The sequence below is a fragment of the Bos taurus genome, chromosome 5 (assembly GCF_002263795.3).
Source record: "Bos taurus isolate L1 Dominette 01449 registration number 42190680 breed Hereford chromosome 5, ARS-UCD2.0, whole genome shotgun sequence".
In the NCBI taxonomy this organism is placed as follows: domain Eukaryota; kingdom Metazoa; phylum Chordata; class Mammalia; order Artiodactyla; family Bovidae; genus Bos; species Bos taurus.
Window position 1 is genome coordinate 2135681 of NC_037332.1, and position 24555 is coordinate 2160235.

The window sequence follows — 24555 nt, forward strand, 5'->3', positions numbered from 1 at the left end:
ATTCCGTCTTCTTGGGATGCCTTATGCCCTCTTTTTCTTTTTCTTCTGTCTCTGTTTTGTCTTTAGAAAATCTCAAGCACCATTTACTCCAGGAAACCTTCCTTTGATTCCTTAATTGAATTAGACACCCTCTTTTTGTGTTTTCCAAGCATTCTAGGCATATTGCTCTTATTATGTACTTCAACTATTTGTTTTATGACCTCTTTGAATCATAAGAAATAAGGACATGAACTGAATATTATTCATTTTTGTTTCCCTAGGATTTAGCATAGTAGCTCAGTATGAACATAGCAATGTTGAAGTGAACTGCCGAAAATTTAAAAAAAAAAAAAGGTTTTGAGTATCATTAGGAAAAATGTACTCTTGCCTGGAAAATCCCATGGATGGCGGAGCCTGGTAGGTTGCAGTCCACGGGGTCGTTAAGAGTCGGACACGACTGAGTGACTTCACTTTCCCTTTTCACTTTCATGCACTGGAGAAGGAAATGGCAAGCGACTCCAGTGTTCTTGCCTGGAGAATCCCAGGGACGGGGGAGCCTGGTGGGCTGCCGTCTATGGGGTCACACAGAGTCGGACACAACTGACGCAACTTAGCAGCAGCAGCAGGAAAAATGGAGAATACATTTGTTGGAACATTTTTCATATATATATGTGTGTATAAGATGTACATATATATAAATGTATACGTATATATGTGTTTCATTTATCTGTGTATATGAAACACTGCAATGTACCATGGCGACACTACCAGGAAGAAAGGCATCTTGTTTGGTTGCCCTGTAGATTCTCTCTGTAGTTCTGGATTTCCTATTGACAAGCAGATAACGGAGTTATTCCTTATAGTTAGGTGAGGCTGTGATAGAAAGAGATGGATTCCAAGAGAACAGTGGTCCTTGCGTGACTTACTGGGATCAGGATTTACATCTGGTTTACATATCAGTTTACTCAAATATTCCTTAGGATTGAGATAAGTTTTCAATTAAAAGAGCCGTAAAGATTGTCTAGTTTACCGTCTCATCTGACTGACGATTCTGCCAAACACAGTTTGGCAGTTATCAGGCCTTGATTAAATTCTAATTTATTTCTTTTGTCCTTTTGTATGTAATGAGAATGCTATGGTGACATCAGTTTAAAGTCAACTGCTTTGGTCTTGAGTCACATGGTTTCTTCCAGGCAAAGGTAAAAAGCAAAGTGCTTTTGATTTTTAGTGCACTCCTCTCTTATATTACAATTTTAATATTTTTTAAAAAAAATCCCACAGATGAAACATTATCTTATAAATATAGTTGCTAGTGTACACTAAGGGGCTTCCCATGTAGCTTAGTTGGTAAAGAATCTGCCTTGCAGTACAGGAGACCTGGGTTCAATCCCTGGGTTGGGAAGATCCCCTGGAGAAGGAAATGGAAACCCTCTCCAGTATCCTTGCCTGAAAAATCTCATGGACACAGAAACCTGGTGAGCTGCAGTCCATGGGGTCACAAAGAGTCAGGCACAGATGAGCGACTAACACTTACTTACTTAGGGTACATAATCTCTAATCTTGGCAGCTTCAGCTACAAATTCTCATATTTTGAGAGGCCTATTAAAGTCTGTCCTTCATCTGCTCATCTATAACAAATGTAACATGTTTGAGGTGCTATTTACTTTTTCTTTGAAAAATAATTGTCTAGTATATCTTTATTGGCTAAATGTCCTTGGTATACCCAACATTTTTTTAAACAGGCTGAGAGAATAAAGAGATGATGGTGGCACTCTCAAGTATTGAACCAAGAAGGGCATCTAGCTAACCTTTGTTTCATTGTTTTAACATCAAAAACTTGAAATGTTCATAAGGATATATTTAAGAGTGCATAAAAATATCTGTTCTCTTAATTGTTGGCCTAGTTGAGGGGATTTAGAGAGAAGTATGAGATAGTATTTAATAATTTAGTAGGATTAAAACTAAATTATATTATGAATAGCTCTTATCCCATTATGAGACATGTGATAGTTATCCTGGAGAGAGAGCCTTTTGAGGTTATCGAGTTCAGGAGCACACAGTGAAAGAAATGTGTTGGAAGGACAGCCTGGTGAGGACAGACTGGGGATTGCCTTATCCCTTTTTTCTACGCCATTCTCAAGGCCTTTGTGGAACTTCGCTTGTTTACTGGTACTTTAGCAGAGTAATAAGCAGTTTTCATAACTTTTCCCTTTTCTTCCACTCAGTTTTATAATGTGACTTTCTTTCAACCTGCTTGACTACTCCTTTTGTGTTTCTCTAGTCCTACGTGACCTTTCTCAAAGGTGAGTGGAGTGAAAGTCGCTCAGTCGTGTCCGACTCTTTGCGACCCCATGGACTATACAGTCTGTGGAATTCTCCAGACCAGAATACTGAAATGGGTAGCCTTTCTCTTCTCCAGGGGATCTTCCCATCCCAGGGATCAAACCCCAGTTTCCCCCATTGCAGTTGGATTCCTTATCAGCTGAGCCACAAGGGAAGCCCTTCTTGTTATTCTCTGCTGCTGCTGCAAAGCACTTCAGTAGTGTCCGACTCTGTGTGACCCCATAAATGACAGCTCACCAGGCTCCCCCTTCCCTGGGATTCTCCAGGCAAGAACACTGGAGTGGGTTGCCATTTCCTTCTCCAATGCATGAAAGTGAAAAGTGAAAGTGAAGTCACTCAGTCGTGTTCGACTCTTGGAGACCCCATGGACTGCAGCCTACCAGGCTCCTCCATCCATGGGCTTTGCCAGGCAAGAGTACTGGAGTGGGGTGCCATTGCCTTCTCCAGATAGCTTCTAAGATGACTTTAATAAGTGATGGTACAAAGTTTAAAGAAAAAAAAACCTCAATGACCATTAAACTGTCATACATTGAGTATATTGTGTGATTCCATGGGAAACTTTTTCAGATTGCTTCATAGTTGGAGGGAATGACACAATCCAATGCTATCAAATAAAGGTGAGGGGAAATATGGAACTGAGGGTGTTTTACTATCTCTTCTTTTACAAGGGAAAATAAATTCTACTTATATAATACTGCTATTTTTCTTCCACTCTCAAAGGCTTATGACTAGAAATTTTGCTGTGTCCATAGGTAGTATTTATCAGTAAACACAATCAAATGCCTCCCCTTTCTTGTTTTGAGATTGATTGCTTGAGCATCTCCTGTTCTTTAGAGGCACTCCTGAGGCATTTCAGCTTCCTCTCTTGCTTCCTACCTTATAGTTTTATATATTTTTTTCCATAACATATTTCAAAGCTTCCCTAACATTTATTTCTGTTGCTTTACTGAGTTTGTATCAGGCAGAGGCATGCCCTATGGAAAATAATTAACTTGCCAAATACATCATTTATCTTGAGCTTTTAAAGGAAGCGTTCTTAGGGGATTTCCAGTGATTTATTTCAAACTCTAATTCAATTTATGATTGACCCTTTCTAGATCAGAGGTCACATACAGGCAAACTATGGTCCAAATATGGCCCAAAGACATAGTTTATTTGGTCTTAAACATGTTATAAACCTTTGAATAAATTGCTAATATTTTACAGTTGAGGGATTTCACATTTAAAAAACTTACTAACCTTCTTGAAAAATTAGAATATCTGGTAGCAGTGAATCTGCAGGCCCATGTGGGCATTGATTGGTTAGGACTGGTGATTTTAGAGTATGAGCTCTCTCATTATTCACAAATCCCTGTCCTATTTTATCTCCATTTATATTCTTTCTTATCCCAGTAGATTTTTTTAACTGGTCTGTGGTCTAGATTAGTGCTCCTTAAACTTTAATTTCCATGAGAATCACCTGGGAATCTTACTAAAATTCAGGGAGCCATTCAGAAGTGGATGGAGCCTGCAAGCCTGCATTTCTGACAGTGTCCCTGTTATGTCGTCATTGCCATCTCAGGACATTTTGGGTAGGAAGTTCCAGATCAGTGGTCCTCAAAGTGCAGTTTTTGACCAGAAGCATCACCATCTAACCAAACCAAGGACTCTGGAAGTTGTGCCTAGCAGTTGGTTTTGTGAAACTCTCCTGGTGACTCTGTGTGCATGCTAAGTTGCTTCAGTTGTGTCTGACTCTGTGCAACCCTATGGACTGAAGCTCCCCAGGCTCCACTGTCCATGGGATTCTCCAGGCAAGAATACTGGAGTGGATTGCCATGCCTTCCTCCAGGGGATCTTCCTAACCCAGGGATCAAACTCGAGTCTCATGTCTCCTGCGTTGGCAAGCGGGCTCTTTACCACCGGTGCCACCTGTGAAGCCCCCTGGTGACTTGAATGCACGCTAAAATTTGAGAATCACTGTTCTAGTTTATCTTAGGTAAGAACACTGTAAATCATCTAAGTTGGAGGTTTGAAACCTTGGCTGAACATGAGAAATCATTTTGGGAACTTCCAAAAAGATTGATCTATGAGCCCCACCCTAGAGATTCATACAGAATTGGTCTGGGGTTGACACCCAGCCTTTAATATTTCCAAAGCTCCTCAGTGGATTCTAACGTACAGCAGAGCTGAGACTTATGCTAAGTAAAGAGACTTTCTTGGCACATTACCTGTGCCAATATTCTTGTCGGAAAAATATTTATAACTTCAACTCTCTTAAATCCATTTGCTCTTTGCTCTGTTCTATGTATGGGCTTCCCAGATGCTCAGTGGTAAAGAATCTGCCTGCCAATGCAGGAGACCTGAGTTTGACCCCTTGGTCAGGAGGACATCCTAGAAAAGGAAATGGCAACCCACTCCAGTATTCTTGCCTGGGAAATCCCACAGACAGAGAGAGGATCCTGGCAGGCTACAGTCTATGGGGTTGCTAAAGAGTCAGACATGACTTAGTAACTAAACAACAAAACAAGAAACAAAAAAGCAATGTCCTTTGTACAGCAAAGCGTTTGTTCTCATTATGTTCTTAACGATCACTGGGTCATTTAAACAAATATGGTGTTGCAGGGGAACAAACCTTTACCACCTCAAAAGGTGTTGCTTTGGCTTGCGAATTATTTTGGGTTGTATGTTTTTAAGAGATAAAAGTCTCAGGAAGAGCTTTTACTACTTATTCTTAACTGCCTAAAAGAATTTAGGTAAAAAACCTGTTCCTGGAAGAACTATCATCACAAATAAGTAAAGTATGTTATGAACTAGGTGATAGACTGGGGGAAACTTAACAAGACCTGCTTGATCAAATTCGGCACTGTGTCCCACTGTCTCTGTATGGCCCAGCAAACACTTGTTTAACAAGTGTGTTAGTGGCTCAGTCGTGTCTGACTGTGACTCCATGGACTATAGCTCACCAGGCCCCTCTGTCCATGGAATTCTCCAGGCAAGAGTAATGGACTGGGTTGCCATTCCTTCTCCAGGGGATCTTCCTGACCCAGGGATCGAACCTGGGTCTCCCACATGGCAGGCAGATTCTTTACCATCTGAGCCACCAGAAAAGCCCCTTGTTTACCAAACATTCACTCCTTTTTATGTAAGTTTCATGTAAGTTACCCTCTTCTCCTTCTGCCAGATGGTATGCAACATTCAATTGTCTAAATTGCTCTCCGGTCTCATAGTCTTATGCTGCTACTGCTAAGTCGCTTCAATCGTGTCCGACTCTGTGCGACCCCATAGATGGCAGCCCACCAGGCTCCCCCGTCCCTGGGATTCTCCAGGCAAGAACACTGGAGTGGGTTGCCATTTCTTTCTCCAATGCATGAAAATGGAAAGTGAAAAGTGAAAGTGAAGTCGCTCAGTCGTGTCTGACTCTTAGTGACCGCATGGACTGCAGCCCACCAAGCTCCTCCATCCATGGGATTTTCCAGGCAAGAGTACTGGAGTGGGGTGCCATTGTGGAACCCCCATAAGTATGTTAAATTTTATTTTCTCCTATTAATCTATTTCATGTCAATTTAATTCATAGATGAGCCAGAAGAACCTAGAAGGGGAGAGGAAAGTTTTTTTCCTCACCTACGGTAGTTTCACAAATCATCTCTTCACAAGTGGACTTATTATTTTTAAAGCCTGTCTCACTGTCTCCTTGCAGAGTACATTAGACTTCTGAGCTCTATGAATCAGGAAACATTTCTTGTTAATGATGTTGACACAACTTAATAGATTAGGTTGTACATCACACAACTCTAGAAGTGCACCCTTCATGTTTGGAGCCATCATAGATTTGTAGATTTATTAAAGCTGTTTTCTGGCACATGGCAGTATGATGCCTTGGGAAGAGGTGACTTTTTATAATTTGTATAGTGATGTCCTTTGAGTTAGCAGTAGTGCTGTATTTGGTCTAACAAATTGTTCTTTTCAGTCATTAAGTTGTGTCTGACTCTTTGGGACCCTATGGACAGCAGCACGCCCATCTAACAAATAAGACCACTAAAAAGTCATAATAAAACAGATTGCCCTCAACTGAAAAACATTCTGAATAATCAGTCACTTGGCAAATAAGCATTGGGTCAGTTTAGTATCCATGTTAAACAGTTAATATGTTCTCATTAACGTCCATAACAGAGAAGACAATGGCACCCACTCCAGTACTCTTGCCTGAAGAATCCCATGGACAGAGGAGCCTGATGGGCTCCAGTCCATGGGGTCGCTGGGAGTCGGGCATGACTGAGCAACTTCACTTTCACTTTTCACTTTCATGCATTGAGAGGGAAATGGCAACCCACTCCAGTGTTCTTGCCTGGAGAATCCCAGGAACGGGGGAGCCTGGTGGGCTGCCGTCTGTGGGGTCGCACAGAGTCGGACACGACTGAAGCAACTTAGCAGCAGCAGCAGTCTCCATAAACTTAGGGTGAGTGTTCCAATATAAGTTTATTTGAAAGTCAGATCCTAAGACCTAATTCATTTGACTAACTTTGCTTATTTTTAAAAGTTGTGCCTATTATGTACTGTGTTCTCAATTATGGCATTATTAAGACATAATACATCTCAGAGGAAGCAAAGAGCTATTGTCAGCTAGCCTACTGAATTGAATGATAGCCTTATAGAAAGCAATCTAGAAAAGAAAAAAAAAAGTAAAGAAAAAGACATATTATCAACTAGTCATTTTGTTTGCCTTTGGAGAAAATGGAAATTTTTTATTTTTGCTTTTTCTGACTGTATGTATGTATAGAAGAAGCAACAGAATAACCTAAGCTAACTCTGCAAATATTGATAGAATGAATCCTTTGCCTTTGGGCTTAGAGTGAAAGTGACTGTCTTGTAATGTCACTTTACTACCTGCTGTTCCATTCCGACAGAGTGGAAATGAAATATTTGTATATTGTACCAGTCAGTACCTTGCCATATATATTTTCCTAATTTGGGAATGTCAACAAAGTGGTTTGCATCTGATATCAAGTTTTCCCTTTTCTTGAAAGATTAAAATTCATTTGTTCTTGTTATAGGGTGTTTGTATATGGGAGAGCAGGTTGATGTTTTTCATTAACACCAGGTACTATGCCATAATAAGGAATGCCAACTCTCAGCTGACAACAAAATTATGTTTAAAATAGAGACCTAACTGTATCTTTCCACAAACTTGTTGGCATGTAAGCAAAGGCATTTAGCTCAGGTTTACTTAGAGTCCTATGACTATACAGTTCTATGAGGGGGTCAAACATTTGTGGAAATCAGCACTGATAGTCCATAATAAAATCCATAAATAAATGTTTATTTTATGTCTCACTAGATATTAGCAGAAGTCCGTGTAATCTGAGATTTCAACATTTTCTTCCCCCTGCATTGCAGAACACACTGCCTTTATTTTTTTTTTTTTTCAAAATGCTTTTTAAAACAATAGACTTTAGTTCAGACTGCTACTTAGGAATTAAAAACATAGGCTATGGTAAGCATCGTGTTTTTACTATTTCATAGCTTTGGGTGCTAATCCCTATTACTTTACACTTATTATTTGCCTTTAATTGAGTTCTATTTCCATCAACCGAAAAATAGAAGAGGATGCAGCATAGAGTAGAGAGAGACTAATGACATGAATTCTGAAGCCAGGCAACCTAAGTTTTAAATGCTGGAATGATTTAAATAAGTGTATGCTGTTAAGAGAAACTTTTGTGTCACTTTTTCATTACTAGCAAAAATGGGGTTTCAAGGTTAGTATTATGAAAATAATTTGTTCTTTTTGTGCTACAAAACTATTTTCTGTTTCTCTGCCTTGTTCTCCTTTCTCATTCTCCCCCTTCCCATTACTTGGATTTATAATTGTGGTTAATGGAATACCATAATTCTATTCATTACCCATTCATTCAATTAGCAAGCATAGTCTATGCCTTTTTGGTGGGTTTCTTATCTTTAATATTTATTAGTTAAAAAGTACTGTCTGTTTTCTCTGACACACCTCTGTATTTTAGTTAGGATTCTATTATTTAGAAACAGGCTTTCTGTTTTTATTTTCCCTCCATCTAAAGCAATGATTTCAACCTTTGTGCATTAGGGTCATTTAAAGAGTAAGAAGGCTGAGTTCCCTCCTTAGAACAATTTGGAGTCTTGGGAGAAGCATAAGGCATAATATTTTTATTAAAGTTTTCCTAGGTGACTCAAATATATAAAAGTATTTGAGGTCTTCAGTTCTAAATGCTCCTTACAAAATGTGATTGCCTGACCAGCAGCATCACCTGGGAACTTGTTAGGAAGACAAATTAAAGCTCCACCCCACTGTGGGCTTTGGACCCAGAAATATATAGTCCAACTAGCCCTCCAGGTGATTCACATGAATGATCAAATTGGAGAATTACTCCTTTATGACAGAAGTTTATTCTTTTTCTTTTTCCTGGTTGTGCACCACTTCTGTGAATATTTCCATTATGTTCGTCCCTACTTGGCTATATGTATTTAATTTTGAATTAGTCCACATAATACTTTGAGTAGCTAAATTTCAAAGTGCAATATACACCTCAAGTGAAGTTCAAAATGAAGTTCGTTGTTAATGAGAATGTTAAGCACTTAGAAACTGACTGGCCCTTAGTGTGTGCTCAGAAACAGTAGTTCCTCTTACTTAGAACTGAACTGTCAGCCCTATCAGTTTTTGTTGTTGTTGTCTTCGTATTATTAATATGAACCTCAATCTATTATTATTTTGTAGGTGTATTTTTAAATCATCTGTTTATTTTCTGAGGGTTGGTTTATGACAGAAGTCATAATTTCACTAGATAATATAATCCATAAATCCATTTAACTAGATACACTGGGTAATATAATCCATAAATCCATTTGACTGGGTGCTTCTGTACTGCCACATGCCCTTGAAAATAAACTAATGAGATGGATAGTTGTTGTTATGATGTCTATGTAACTTCTGCTCTCTTTCGACGGACTTTGATAATTCAGCCAGGTGAGAGTATCTGCATCAGACAAACCTAAATACAAATAAAAGTTCTAGTTTATTTTCATACCTTCATAGGTGGTCTCATACAACCCCTGAGGGAAAGCAACGTATCTTAGATTTGTTCTCAAATTTTAAGGTATACATGAATCATTTGATGATCTTATGAAAATGCATATTAGGATTCACTAGATCTGGAGCTGGCCTTGAGATTCTGCTGACAATTGCATTAATTATAGGAACATATCTGGTAGTCAACAACTGATAAAACTCGAGGTGTGACGGAGATCAGGAGAGTAGTAAAACTGACTACAAACTTAGAGTTACTATCACATCAGATCAGATCAGTAGCTCAGTCGTGTCCGACTCTTTGCGACCCCATGAATCGCAGCACGCCAGGCCTCCCTGTCCATCACCAACTCCTGGAGTTCGCTCAGACTCAAGTCCATCGAGTCAGTGATGCCATCCACCCATCTCATCCTCTGTCATCCCCTTCTCCTCCTGCCCCCAATCCCTCCCAGCATCAGAGTCTTTTCCAATGAGTAAACTCTTCACACGAGGTGGCCAAAGTACTAGAGTTTCAGCTTTAGCATCAGTCCTTCCAAAGAAATTCCAGGGCTGATCTCCTTCAAAATGGACTGGTTGGATCTCCTTGCAGTCCAAGGGACTCTCAAGAGTCTTCTCCGACATCATAGTTCAAAAGCATCAATTCTTCGGCGCTCAGCCTTCTTCACAGTCCAACTCTCACATCCATACATGACCACAGGAAAAACCATAGCCTTGACTAGACGAACCTTTGTTGGCAAAGTAATGTCTCTGCTTTTGAATATGCTATCTAGGTTGGTCATAACTTTCCTTCCAAGGAGTAAGTGTCTTTTAATTTCATGGCTGCAGTCACCATATATATATATATATTTATCTCTGTATTGCGAAGATACTCCTAAATGTTCATTTTGATTTTCTTGGTATTTTATTTGTTATTTTTAAAGTAGAGAAGTGCTTTACAATAGAACAGACTTACTTGCTTTTTAGTAAATGTGGCCAGGATTGTGTTTTTGTTAACTTTAAGCCATTATCATGACAAATGCGAGGCCCAGGCCCACGCCCTGCAACTGGAGAGTAGCCCCCAGTCCCAGCAACTAGAGAAAAGCCCATATACAAGGATGGCCATTGTGGTCATGCACAGTTGCTTCTGACTCTTTGTGAGGCTCTTCTGTCCATGGAGTGAGTTGCCATTTCCTTCTCCAGGGGATCTTCCCCAACCCAGGGATCAAACCCCCCGCTCCGGCATCTCCTATACTGGCAGGCAGATTTTTTACCGCTGAGCCACCTGGGAAGCCTGAGTTAGTGTCTCTGTTTCGCTAATTTGGAGACCAGGGCTTCCCAGGTGGCTCAGTGGTAAAGACTGCACCTGCCAAGCAGGAGACACGGCCTTGATTCTTGGGTCTGGTAACCCACTCCAGTGGACAGAGGAATCCAGTGGGGTACAGTCCATGGGGTCGCAAAGAGCCAGAAACGACTGATGACTAAACAATTGTTGACTATTATTTGGTAAAGAATCTGCCTGCAATGCGGGAGACCTAGGTTTGATCCCAGGATTGTGAAGATCCCCTGGAGGAGGGCATGGCAACCCACTCGAGTATTCTTGCCTGGAGAATCCCCATGGATGGGGAGCCTGGTGGGCTACAGTCCACGGGGTCACAGAGAGTTGGACGTGGCAGCGACTAAGCACAACACAGCACATGATTAAAACTGACCCCTGGGGACAAAAATCAAAATACCTCCATCAGCTTGAAGTTACATAGGATGAGATAAAAAGCGGTCTACATCTAGCATGAATTTGGAATGATAAACTCATAAAATTCAATGAATTCATCAAACTTCAGCTAATTTCTATAAATGTATATACATGTATTATAGTGTATATATGTGTTTTTGTAATATTATATAGTATGTACACTTAGGTACACTTGGTATGTATATTTATATAGATGCACATATCATTATATAATAAATACTTATACAAACATATATACACATACACACATACATACATACACACACATACATAATGCACTGAGATCCAGAGTGGTGGATACAAGTTCCTTGCGCGAGTTAGCTCTTAGAGCGTCCCAAACGCTTTGTAGCATTTTCTGCTCAAGCTGTAAGGTGGTCAGGCTGTAAGGATGCCATCCCCTACCCAGGATTTAGTGCAGCATTCCGCAGAAAGTCAGCTTTCATTTTAATAATGATTCATTTAATAATGAGACAGGTTCCAAGACACAAGTGTAGAATTTGCATAGTGCTTTAGGACAAGAAGAAGCAAAAATAATGAGAAGGGTGTTACCATTGTCTTCATGATGGTCTCCTTGCTGCAAGTATGCGGTGATCAGTTCCATGTCATGTTGAGCTGTAGAACCCTCACGCTCTATTAACTGTAATGTCAGGAAAACTGCTTCTGGCAACTTCCCATCTTATCAGTTCCCTGAGTATTTACATTAGAAGCCACATTTTTATGATGGATACAAAAAAATCCCCTTTTCTCAGCTTTTCCCCATTAGGCATACAAAATATTTTTCTTCCTAGAAAATACACTCTGGGAATACAACTTAATGATGCCAATTAGATACTGGAGCTTGGAGAAGTAAAGGATTCAATTCAATCTCTGACTCATTATTAGTTCTTCCTGTATTTCATTTCTGGATCTAATGTAAATTGAGTTAGGGAATATTTGGAACACTAGTAATGGGTTTTGAAAAAAAAATCATCGATTAGAAGCTCTCAGAAACTCTTCTATAGAAAAATTTGGATACGGTGGTTTCTTTATATTCTCAGAAGATATTTATAACAAAGCATCAGATAATTTTGGTAATGAAATACATGGGTCATATTTTGATCAATACCTCCCATCTGATACATAATTCAGGCTGAATGGGACATGGCATTATTTTTCTTCGTGGCATTGAGTGACTCGATGCTATTTCAAATGGTAGATCTATAGGTTTGGATTATATGAAGATAAAGTCTTTCAGTAACACACTAAGTTCTAAACTGATACAGTTCTACTTTAGTCCTCTTAAAGGGAAATTACCTTTGAATTAATGTTAAAATTTAGTAAAGTAGCACAGTGTCACTGGGTTTTCTGTTTCTATAATTGTTCTATTTTTGAACTCTATTTTCTTTTTTCTCTCTGTCTTCATTACCCCAAACATTTCCCTTAGGAACCTTTAAAATTCACAGTCAATTTTGGAATCTCCTGTTTATACTACTAGCTCTCTGAAAATTTATCCATTGTTTAAATGCCAGTTAATATCAGATAATACTTTGTATCACAAAGAGAAGTGATTTAAACAAAAAGAAATCAACAACTATTGGGCTTCACTGATTTTTTTTCCTCGGGTGCTTCACCAAGTATTTGATTTTTTTACTTGAAAATAATGCGAGACACTTTTAAGCTATAAGCATCCAACACTGGTTCCTTTGAATTATATATTTGCATTTTTCTATTGAAAAGTGTGCCTATTACTGGTACAGCTTATGCTAAGAGGAATTGGCCTTAAGGCTCAATGAATCTTTGTTTCCACTTTACCAAACTTACATAAATAATTTCTTTTAGGAATAACCACTCTGTCCTCAGACTGTCTGAAGTGCATATGAATTTGGAAATCTATTTTACTGACAACTCCAAGTTTCAAGAGTTAAGAATGCTCATTTATAAATAGTACTATTTTTATTCTCTCTTCTGCTGGAAATGTGAATCTGTCAATTAAAGAGTGTCAAAGAGCTATCTAAAACTCTAAAATGATTCCCAGTTACCTCAGACTTTGAAATAGAAAAGACTCCTGAGTTCCATGCTGTGGGATGGGCCCAGTCCAGCAACTAACACTTATGAGACAGCCCCTAACAGAGGGTTGTTTTTTTCCCTGCCTTGGGTGATGATGCTAACACATACAATTAGAGTTTGTATTGGATCTATGTAAAAGATTTTGTAATTCAGTGAGAAAATCGATTGAAAATGATATGAAATGGCTAGCATTCTTTGAAAACATGAATTAATATATAACCACTTCAGTGTATAATATCTGTGTTTTACAAATATCCCTAAGGTATTCTTTGATGCTATGGACTCTTGCCTCCTTTTTGGGGGGATCACTGCTGGAATGGTGTGACGTCACCCTTCTGGCATCTCCTCACCTCTTATGACACTGCCTGTTAGTATCCTTTGTGGGCCTGCTCCATTCTCCCCCTTCCTCTGCCTGTTTCTTAAGTCAGAGTGCTCCTCAGACATCTTTGTCCTTCTCTATGCTCACCATGAGTCATAGTCTGCAATACACATTAGTGACTTCTTAACCTGCTCCCCAGCCCACACAGCCCTCTGTATCCAGCCTCTTACTGAATTTCTGTATTTGGATGCTCCAGAGAATCTCAAACTCAGCATGTCCTAAACAGGATCTGTCACTGTATACGTCAGCTGTATTGTCCTAGGTTTTGTTTATTGAAAGTCCTTATTCTCTCTCACTTGTTAGCCTGAAATATACTTTCCCTCCAGCTAACTGAACAGATCTCATAATCGACTTTCTCTAGTAATAGTGATAAAGGTGATGATGATAATATTCTATTATCATCAGTGTCTTACTGATGCTGTGACAACTTACCACATCCTTGGTAGTTTGATCACTAAGTTGTGTCTGACTCTTTGTGACCCCATGAACTGTAGGCCATCAGGATCCTCTGTCCATGGGATTCCCAGGCAAGAATACTGGAGTGGGTTGCCATTTTCTTCTCCACAGGATCTTCCCCACCCTGTGATTGAACCTGTGTCTCCTGCGTTGCAGGTGGATTCTTTACCATATGAGCCACCAGGGAAGCTATCCATAGTGCTTTAAAACAGCACAAATTTATTACCTTATGGTTCTCTACATTGGCAAGTTGACACTGCTCTCACTTAAGGCTTTTCTTTAGGGGAGAATCTCTAAATTTTATCTTGCCATTTCCAATTTCTAGAAGCCCTTCACTCCTTGGCTTGTGACCCACTCCATCTTCCAGACCAACAGTAGGCTCCAGAGTCTCTCTCATTTCCTCACTCTGACACAGACTCTTCTGCCTCTGGCTTTCACTTTTCAGGACACTTGTGATTATATTGAGTCCACCTGGATAATCCAGGATTCTCTTCCATTTTAAGGTCAGCTGATTAGCAACCTTAATTCCATTCGTGCCCTTAATTCCTCTTTGCCAAATAATGTAATACATTCACAGGTTCTGGGAATGGAGGAATGGACATCTTTGGAGGGGCATATTCCTGTCTACCCCAATATTGATAACTTACCACCTGCTAGGTACTGTTCCAAGTACCTCACATGTCTTAACTCACATTGTTGTCAAGAACTGTAAAGAGTCTGAGGTTTTTATCTTATCCCGTTTGCAAGCTTGACAAGTCAGTCTGCTGTTGTTTCATGAAAGTAGACAGAAGACAGGAAACCCTGAAATTATAGACAATAAAACTTTATTGCTCTAGCTATAACAGTAGCCAGAGTATCAGAATTTTGTGCCAGTTCCCTGAACCCCAATTCCCAAGAGGAACATTAAAGAGGCCCAGAGTTCCTCACCTACTATATGATCCATTGCATTGCAGTCTCCTTAGATGAGGAACTGTAAGCCTCAGAAATCTAGTTATTTTATAAATCATGGTATATACTCCTGTCCTTTGCTTTTGAGAGGGCACTATCTCTGTTTGGCTACACAGATATCTTTAAAAAGTAGTTTGGAACAAAAGCCAGTTGCTATCTATGATTTTTAAGATATACAGCAATGTGAGAGATGCTTGAGAGTTGTGGTCCAACAGTCGCCCTCACAGTAACTCTGTGAAAGAGTTGCAGGTATGGTAATCAGTTTTCAGGTAAGGAAAACGAGGAGCAGAAATGATAAATAACAAGCCTGTTAGGTAGCAGGACTGAGTTTTGACCCTAGACTACCTGGCTTCGGAGCCCGTGTTCTTAGTCTCTCTTCTATGTTGCCTATATTATATCATATCCTCATGTTAGCACATGTATTATACTGCAGTTTCCTTCATGCATGTCTATGATATATTGATACTTTTAAACTTATTTGTATTCCCGATTGGTTTTTCAGCTCCATAGGTTTTACTGGGACTGTGTCTTTATTGTTCAAGGTTTAAATATCCAATGTCCAGATCAGTCTGGCTCGTGTTAGGTAATGAATAAATGTTTTAGAGACAAAGAAATACTATATATGAAACCATCATATAAAGGAACCTTACTTACCACCTACATTCTCTTAGATAGCACCAAATCTTTGTTGTGTAACAAGCATTAGTCAACTTGGCCTGTCACCAAATGATGGTGTTAGGAATCATTTAGTGTGTTTTTGATGTTTCTGCCTAATCATGTCCATTAAAGTAAAGACCATGAGTTTCAAAAGTGCTTGAAAGAAGATACAAAATATGAAATGAAAGTAGAGCTAATTTTAAAAATTAAATGGGTAAGAAAATGACAAACATTTCTTATGCATATGGGATAAGTCCTTTGGCATAAAAATTCTTTTTCGGGGAAAAAGGGAATTAGGCAAAACTTGACAAGTGTTCCTCCTTTGCAGTTGACAGTAATCAGTAAGTGTCGAGGAAAAGTGATTGCAGAGATGAAAAAAAAAAAAAAGTCTTTTGAGTGTGTGGTAGGAAGATCAGCAAAAACACTGACTGCATATTATGGCCTAATGCTAATTCAGTAGAATGCTAGGAGTTTGAGAACTTAAATGGTAGGCTTGCAAGTACAAGTGATACTGATGAAAATTTTGTTACAGGCTAAAATATGTAGCTGAAACTAGTCTTTTTTGATGGAAATATGCACGAAGTCCATCAGCAGAAAGTAAGCTTTGTTTTAAAGTTTTGAAGTACTGATTCACACTTTTTAAAAAAAATTTTCACTGAAGTATAGTTGGTTTACAATGTTGTGTTAGTTCTGAGTGTATAGCAATGTGAATCAGTTATATAAATACATATACCCACTCTTTTTTAGATTCTTTTCCTGTGTAGGCCTAAATTTGGTGGGAACGTATCCAGGAATAGCAAAGCTTAAAGTCCTCTTTGTCAAATGAATTTAAAAACGTGTATACCTGTGGCTGATTCATGTTGATATATGGCAAAACCAATACAATATTGTAAAGTTAAAAAAAAAAAAAAGAACAGCTAATCACCAGAATTAATAACAGTTTCATGCAACACTTGAATATTCAATGTATGAAAAAGCACACATTGGGATTTACTTGGAATTCCAAAGTAGTTACAGCAATAAAGTTGAAGATGAAATTTAAAAAAAGAAAAAAAAAACAAATAAAAACAACTATTCAGAACTTAATCAGTTGCTGAGTAAAAAAAAGAAAAAAAATCTTCGGAATATGTACTTGAAGCAAGAAATGTTTTTTTTCATTTTATAAATACCAGTAATAGATGACTTCTATGAATTTTATCTTATTAATGCTTCTTTTTCAAATGTAATTTATATTTATACTAGTCACATATGGTAATTGTCAGAGCAAGGAGTTTTATTTTTTAATACAGAAACTTCAATGCTTATGTAAATAGTATCTTCAAGTGCCAGTAATGACATAATAAAAACACCACTGTTTTTAACCTGTTAAACCTTTAAATCTTCAAATTTAGAGTCCTTCAATAATAAAGTGGGAGTGTCCTATGACTTTTTTTTTTTAAAGCTTGTTCTTAGGTGGGTTCTGTATTGCTTTACATCATAAACTATTTTCAATTCAGAAATCAGAATGCCTAACATAACACGTTAGCCAACACTGCATCTTTGTTCAAAGACAAAGTTAGGCCTGTCATGCATCAGATTCCCTAAGGTGAGGACAGACTGGTTAGATCCCAAATAGTGATGGCATTGATTTATCATGTGTTGTGCTTAGGACTAAGTGCTTTACATGGACCATCTCATTTACTCTTCACAACAACCTGCAAGGCTAGTACATTAATATCCTCACTTTATCTATGAGGAGATAGAAGCCGAGAGAGATTGAACAATTTATTTGAAGTTTCATAGCCAGTAAGTGTTAGACCTAGATCATAATTAGTGTGGACTCTAAAGCTCCAACTTTTAACTGTTATGTCTACTGACCTCTCCCAAGAAGGCTTAGGCTGCAGAGCTGGAAAGGCAACTGGGGCTGTGATGGAGATGCTGCTGAGGACACAGTGTGGAAGACAGCGCTGACGGTGAAATTTAAGGATGGGAAGGAAATAGAAGGGGGAGTTAGTTCAGAAGCCTGGGGACTTGACAGCAGGATAGATTTGGGGTAGAAGAACCAGGACAAAGTTCACAATGCATCTGTAATCTAGGGGAAGTGCCTCTGAGTGATACTCAGCAGAGAAGCTGAAAGGAGCAGAAGAGCACTTCACATAGCAAAGAGTGAAACCAAGGAACTGATAACCAGAAGTGCAGAATTTGATCTTCTTTCTCCAATAGGAACTGGTTATGGTTACGTATCTGCTTTGCAACATCAGGCAAGACTAGTTGTAAGCTATATTCAGCATTACTTGTCATCAGAAAGGAAAGACTCTGGATGACAAACTCTGTTGATCAATTTGAGATCAGAATCTGACCTGACTGTGGTAGGGAGGAGAGGCCTGATATAGCCCATTGTTTTTTTTTAGTAGTTATTTAATAATGTAGAATATATTAGAGTTTATTTCTAGTATATGAAGTTTCAGACCAGAACATTGCCACTAATGCTAGAGACTGGGCTTTGGTTTGCATGTATTATCAATATTAGACTCTGTTTTGTGATTCTTGGAACATTTCTACATGGTTTCAGGTTCTTAGTGTTGTGTTGTCAGGGTGCTGTGCTGTGCTTAGTTGCTTAGTTGTGTCTGACTCTTTGTGACCTCATGGACTGTAGCCCACCAGGCACCTCTGTCCATGGGGATTCTCTGGGTAAGAATAGTGGAGTGGGTTGCCATGCCCTCCTCCAGGGGTCTACCCAACCCAGGGATCAAACCCAAGTTTCCCATGTTGCAGGAGGATTCTTTACCATCTGAGCCATCTTGGAAGCCAAAGAATACCAGAGTCGGTAGCCTAACTCTTCTCCAGGGAATCTTCCCAACCCAGGAATCAAACAGGGTCTCCTGTATTGCAGGCAGATTCTTTACCAGCTGAGCTCTCAGGGACATCTGTGGTGGTGCATTTTTCATAGTGATTGACTTTCCCCAGAATCCAAAAGAGGAAGTTATAATACTTTCTAAAGGTTTGCGTACATGCGTGCTTAGTCGCTTGGGCTTCCCTGGTGGCACTAATGGTAAAGAATCTGCCTGCTAATGCAGGAGACTCAGAAGACAAGGTTCAGTCCCTGGGTTGGGAAGATTACCTGGAGGCATGGCAACCCACCCCAGTATTTATTCTTGGAAAAATTCCATAGACAAGAGGAGCCTGGCGGGCTGCAGTCCATGGGGTCTCAGAGTCAGACACGAATCAGTGACTGAGCATGCACAGCACGGACATGCTTTTCTGTCCATGGAATTTTTCATGGCAAGAATACTGGAGTGGCTTGCCATTTCTTCCTTCAGAGGACCCAGGGATCAAGCCTGCATCTCCTGTGTCTCCTGTATTGCATGTAGATTCTTTATCCACTGAGCCATCAGGGAAAAGCTTCTTAAGGTTTAAGCCAGATTAAAGTTGGGGCTGTCAAATAATATTCTACTACTAAGGTGCTTAGACATTTTCCCCTGGAAGTCAAAAAGAACTATGTATCTGGGTGTGGGGGTCATTACAGATGACTTTGCAATAGGGGAGGACACTCAAAGAAAACTAGTAGAATGGGTTAAAAAACACACACATAGATGGAAATCCTAGAACTCTGGTTTTCAAAAGTTAGAAGATGACAAGAAAATAAAACAAACAACAAAATACACCAACAACAAGAAACGCTAATTGGGGAAGTAGAGGAGAAACTACGACAGACCCTAATTCACAGTATAATTCTCAGCAATATCTAAGAAAAAACCCAGAGGTCTCCATATTTTGTAATTTTAGTGAGAGCTGTTTAAGCAGTGTTAAAAGTAAAAAGCAAATTCTAGTGCACTAAAGGGAGCAAGTAGAGAAAGCCAGATTTTTATGGTAATGTATGTAATCACTTTCACTACTATTATATGAATATTTGCTATCTGCCTATAGTTTTTAGGACTATAGTAATTAATTGGGAGCAGACGCCTATGCATAATTTTAGCCAGGATTTTTTTGAATTTCCAAGTAAATTAGACCCTGAAACATTTGAGTTTTCTTACTTCTAGTCTCAAGGCACATTAAAGAGTTGTGGTTGAACATTTTAATGGATATAACCTCATGACAAATTTATTTTGCAAAATTAAAACAATTTGAATAAATCTTATCTTCAAAGTTAAGCAATAGAGTATTTCAGTAACTGAAGATATATTTTTTAATTTATTATTTATTATTATTTTTAAAATCTGAAAATAAAATAAAATTTATATAAATTTATTTAAAATAAATAAAATTTATTTATATAAATGTATTTAAATAAAATAAATAAAATTTATTTATTTCTATAAATTTATAATAATTTTATTTATAATAAATTTTAAAATAAAAATTTTTATTAAAAAAATAAAAATTTTTAATGTTTGTCTGCACTAAGTCTTCGTTGAGGCACAGGCTTTTCGTTGCTGTGCTCAGGCTCTCTCTTGTTGCGGAGAGTGGGGGCTACTCTTCATTCCGCGTGCGAGTTTCTTGTGGAGGCTGCTCTTGCTGCGGAGTACAAGCTCCAGAGAGCACAGGCTCAGTACTTGTAGCACATGGGCTGAGTTGCTCTGAGGCATGTAGGATCTTAAGTTCCCAGACCAGGGATAGGGCCCATGTCCCCTCCTTTGGCAGGTGGATTCTTAACCACTGGACCACCAGGGAAGTCCCTGAAAATATATATTTTAGCAGCTTCGTTGAGGGATGGTGACATGCAGTATATGTGACATGCACATGTGTGAAGTGTACAGTTTGAAGTATTAAGATATGTATTACACCCATGAAATCATCACCATAATAAACCCATCCATCTCTTCTAAAAATTTCCTCTTTCTATTTTAATCCCTCTAATCTTTGTCCCCAGGCAAGTACTGATCTGTGTTTTGAAATTATAGATTAGTTTTCATTTTCTATATATAAATGACATGAATCATACAGCATATATTTTTTTCTTTCTTTTTACTCAGCATAACTATTTTGGGGTTCACCCATGTTGTAGCATGTATTGACAGTTCTTTCTTTTTATTGCCTGCTGCTGCTGCTGCTAAGTCGCTTCAGTCGTGTCCGACTCTGTGCAACCCCAGAGACGGCAGCCCACCAGGCTCCCCCGTCCCTGGGATTCTCCAGGCAAGAACACTGGAGTGGGTTGCCATTTCCTTCTCCAATGCATCAAAGTGAAAAGTGAAAGTGAAGTCGCTCAGTTGTGTCCAACTCTTAGCGACCCCATGGACTGCAGCCCACCAGGCTCCTCCATCCATGGGATTTTCCAGGCAAGAGTACTGGAGTGGGGTGCTACTGCCTTCTTTTATTGCCTAATAGTATTTTATTCTGTGGGTGCATCACACATTAGTCACTCACATATTGATGGACATTGGAAGTAAAACTGTTATGAACATTTGTGTACAAGTCTTTATGTGGATATATGCTTCCTGCAGATGTTCTGAAAATTTAGAACTATTTATGAGATAAAGATACGGAGCAGAATACGTGTGTACTCAGTTGCTTAGTCCTGTCTGACTCTTTTGCGACTCCATGGACTGTACCTGCCAGGTTCCTCTAATTTTCCAGGCAAGAATACTGGAGCAGGTTGCCATTTCCTTCTCTTGGGGATCTTCCTGAACCAAGGATCAAACCCATGTCTGCTACATCAGCAGGTGGATATTTTTTGCCACTGAGCCACCAGGGAATCCCTACAGAGCAGAAAGGTGCAAAGTGTCTCTCAGTAGTGCAGTAAAATCCAGGTTTCTCTGTACTTTGACATTGGGTTATTATGTCTGTAGAATAATCTCCTGCTCTGCCAGCCACAGACATGGTTCCCTGTATCAGTAATAAAGCCTGTGAGTGTCTGAGAAGCTGCCTTCTACTGCTGACCCTTCTGTGTTTCTCTTGCTTTCAGTCCCTTTGTCTGAATCTGACTCTGTTTGCTCAGGAATCCTTGTCTGGTTGAAGTCCAGCTTTGTCTCTCAGGTCCGACACCGCTGCCCTTAGACCTCTGGAAACTAATGAGTCACCGGTCTGCTTGGCTACCGATGCCTGAGGTCTTTGACACCAGCCTTCAGCTGCCCCACACGCTCAGGCTGCAGGTCAGACTGTGGCTGTGTGACTGCCCTCGGATGTACCTTCTTTATTCCAAACTTTTAGACTCTGCATCTGGCCTGTGTCTGGAGTCCTCGCTATGCCCTTTGAGCCAGTGCATATCCCAGTGTGCGGCCTGACTTGCTCACTTAATCCTGGGGACCTGAGTACCCCTGGCTCTTGGAAGTCTCCAGGGAACAGAAGTGACTCTCTTTTGCCACAGTCTTGTTCGTAAGTCCAGCTGTTCCTAGTAATGGCCCCAGACCTGCTACTGCTGTTGCCATCTGCTGGTGGCAGATGGAGTTGACACATAGTGTTCTGTTGCCTACTTTGCTCGTATTTAGGGGAGGCCTCAAAATAAAATCTCAAGCAGAAGTGTGTCTCTTTGCTCCATCCTTGCGCTCTGCACAGTTCTCACACCCGTGCTCTCCCTACCTGCCCTCAGCCACGTCAGCCTCACTCTGTTTGTCCAGTGTGCTGCTCTCATTCCCTCCTTAGGTCTGTGCAGCTTTTGTCCCCTCTTCTTAGAAAATGATACTTCCACATATCTTCAGACATGTGGCTTCTACCATTACTCACATCTCAAGCGAGATGTGATGGCCTTACAGATGCCTGCTTTGACCACGCTCCACCCAATCACTCCACCAATTACTGTCTTCCTCTATTATTATTATTATTATTTTTGATAGCATTTGTCATTTGCTCAGTTTCTCTCATTCATTTATTGCTTGTTAATTGATCTCTTCCTTCTACACACACCCACATGTAAGTGCCACAAGAGCAGGGAACAAAGAGCCTTGAGGGCAGAACAATGCTTGTATTGTGAAAAGAGCTGCTCAAAGATACATGCTTGTGTAAACGACTGCACGTAGTATCTCTATGTGCCCGTCGAATTCCTACTAATTTTCAGAAATCCAACTCAAACGCTACCTCTTTCAAGAACTAGATCTGATATTCTCTCTCTTTCATAGCACTTTTTATTCTTTATTTCTTGTGTTAAGTTGTCATGTTTCCCTGTAGTGAATACAGGGGCCATACTTGACTTATTTTAATACACATCTCAGACTTACACGGGGGCTACCCCAGTGGCCCAGTGGTAAAGATTCCGCCTGCCAATGCAGGATAAAAAGTAGAAGCGGCTTTGATCCCTGGGTTGGGAAGATGCCCTGAAGTAGGAAATGGCAACCCACTCCAGTATGCTTGCCAGGAAAATCCCAGGGACAGAGGAGCCTGGCGGGCTACAGTCCACAGGGTCGCAAAGAGTTGGACATGATGAGCAACTGAGCATGCACACATGCACACAAACTTAAGGACACAGCAAATGCTTAGATGTTTGTTAACGTCATGAATAAATGAAAATTAGCTTTGAGACTCAACCATTTAATTTTTTTCTTATTATGAAATATTTAAAGCATGCAGAAAAGAATCAATAATATTATAAGTAATACCCATGGATCCATTATCAGCTTTGAAAAATTAGCATTGAAAGCATATTGGGGGTACTTCCTTGGTCCAGTGGTTAAGACTCTGCCTTCCAATGCAATGGGGTACAGGTTCGATGCGTGGTCAGGGAACTAAGATCACACATGCCATGAGGTGTGGCCAAAGGCTAAAAAGTAAAATAAAACAAAACAAAACACTGGAAGAATTCCCTCGTGGTTCAGTGGCTAAGACTCCGTAGTTCCACTGCAGGGGGCATGCGTTTGATCCCTGACTGGGTAATGGGGACATGAGCCTCTGCAGACTGCACAGCGCATGGCGTGGCCAAGACAAAACAAATCACGTTTGAAATCCATTGTATTTGACCCTCTGTGATATTGTGATTTATGAGAAATATTTCCATGCCATTCAGATTTCTCACACATGTTTTCTGGCTCACAGCTCCCAAGACCTTCAGAATTTTCCAAGTGAAGCGAGACCTAAAGTTGTCTTTTGTTACATTAATACAGTGACTTTTGGAACTCACCTAAGGATGGAGGCTGGTTGCCAGGAAAACTAACCCTGTGATTAGAGGGTTGGAACTTTTCGTCTCAGTCCTTGGCCTTGAGAATGAGGGGAAAGGGGCTGAGACTGAGTTCATGCCTCAGAGGCCAATGATTTTATCAACCATCCCTCTCTAATGAAGTCTCCATGAAACCCCAAAGGTATGCGCGCAGAGAGCTTCCAGGTGGGTGAGCAGGTGGAGATCTGGGGAGAGTGGCACGTCTATGAGAGGGCACGGACGCTTTTCACCCTTTCAGACGTCTCTTCCATCTGGTTGTTCCTTAGATAGCTTTATAACAAACTGGTGATCTGGAAGTTAAATGTCTCTGAGTTCTGTGAGCTGCTCTAGCAAATTCATCAAACCCAAGCAGGAAGTTATGGGAATCTCTGATTTATAGCCAGTTGGTGAGAAGTGCAGGTAACAACCTAATCTTTCAGTTGCATCCTGATTTGAGGGGGGTGGTGGAACCTCCAGTCTTTATAGATCAGAAGCAAAGATAACAACCCAGGCTTGGGACTGATTTCTGAAGTGGGGGGTGGTGTGTAGTCTTACAGGACTGAACCTTTATCCTGTGGAGTCTGATTCTGTCTTTGGGTAGACAGTATCGGAATTGGACTGAACAGTGGGTCACTCGGTTGGAATTGCTTATTGATGATGTGAGACAACTCCCCTCTGCCTCTGCCATTTGCATACAATCAAAATTGACTCTGGAAACATAAAAGACTGTCCCTCATTCCTTTCTTCTCCTTTTTTCCCTGAAGCAATCATAATTCTGAATTTGGTGTTTATCGTTCCTGAATGTGTGTGATTCTGTGTGCATTTTACCACTACTATTTGTCTGGCACGAGTGTGCATATGTGAATACCCATTTTCCACCTATTTGGCTTGCTTTTAAGTAGTGGATGATAAAGGGCATTCTACACTTCGTTTGTTCCCTCAGC

At 39.9% G+C, this 24555-nt stretch overlaps 1 protein-coding gene across 1 annotated transcript in view; it reads left to right on the forward strand.

Annotated features, from left to right (window-relative positions):
* The window catches only part of TRHDE (thyrotropin releasing hormone degrading enzyme), a 448987-nt gene that overhangs the window by 214111 nt on the left and 210321 nt on the right, over positions 1-24555 (forward strand). The window lies entirely within an intron of this gene.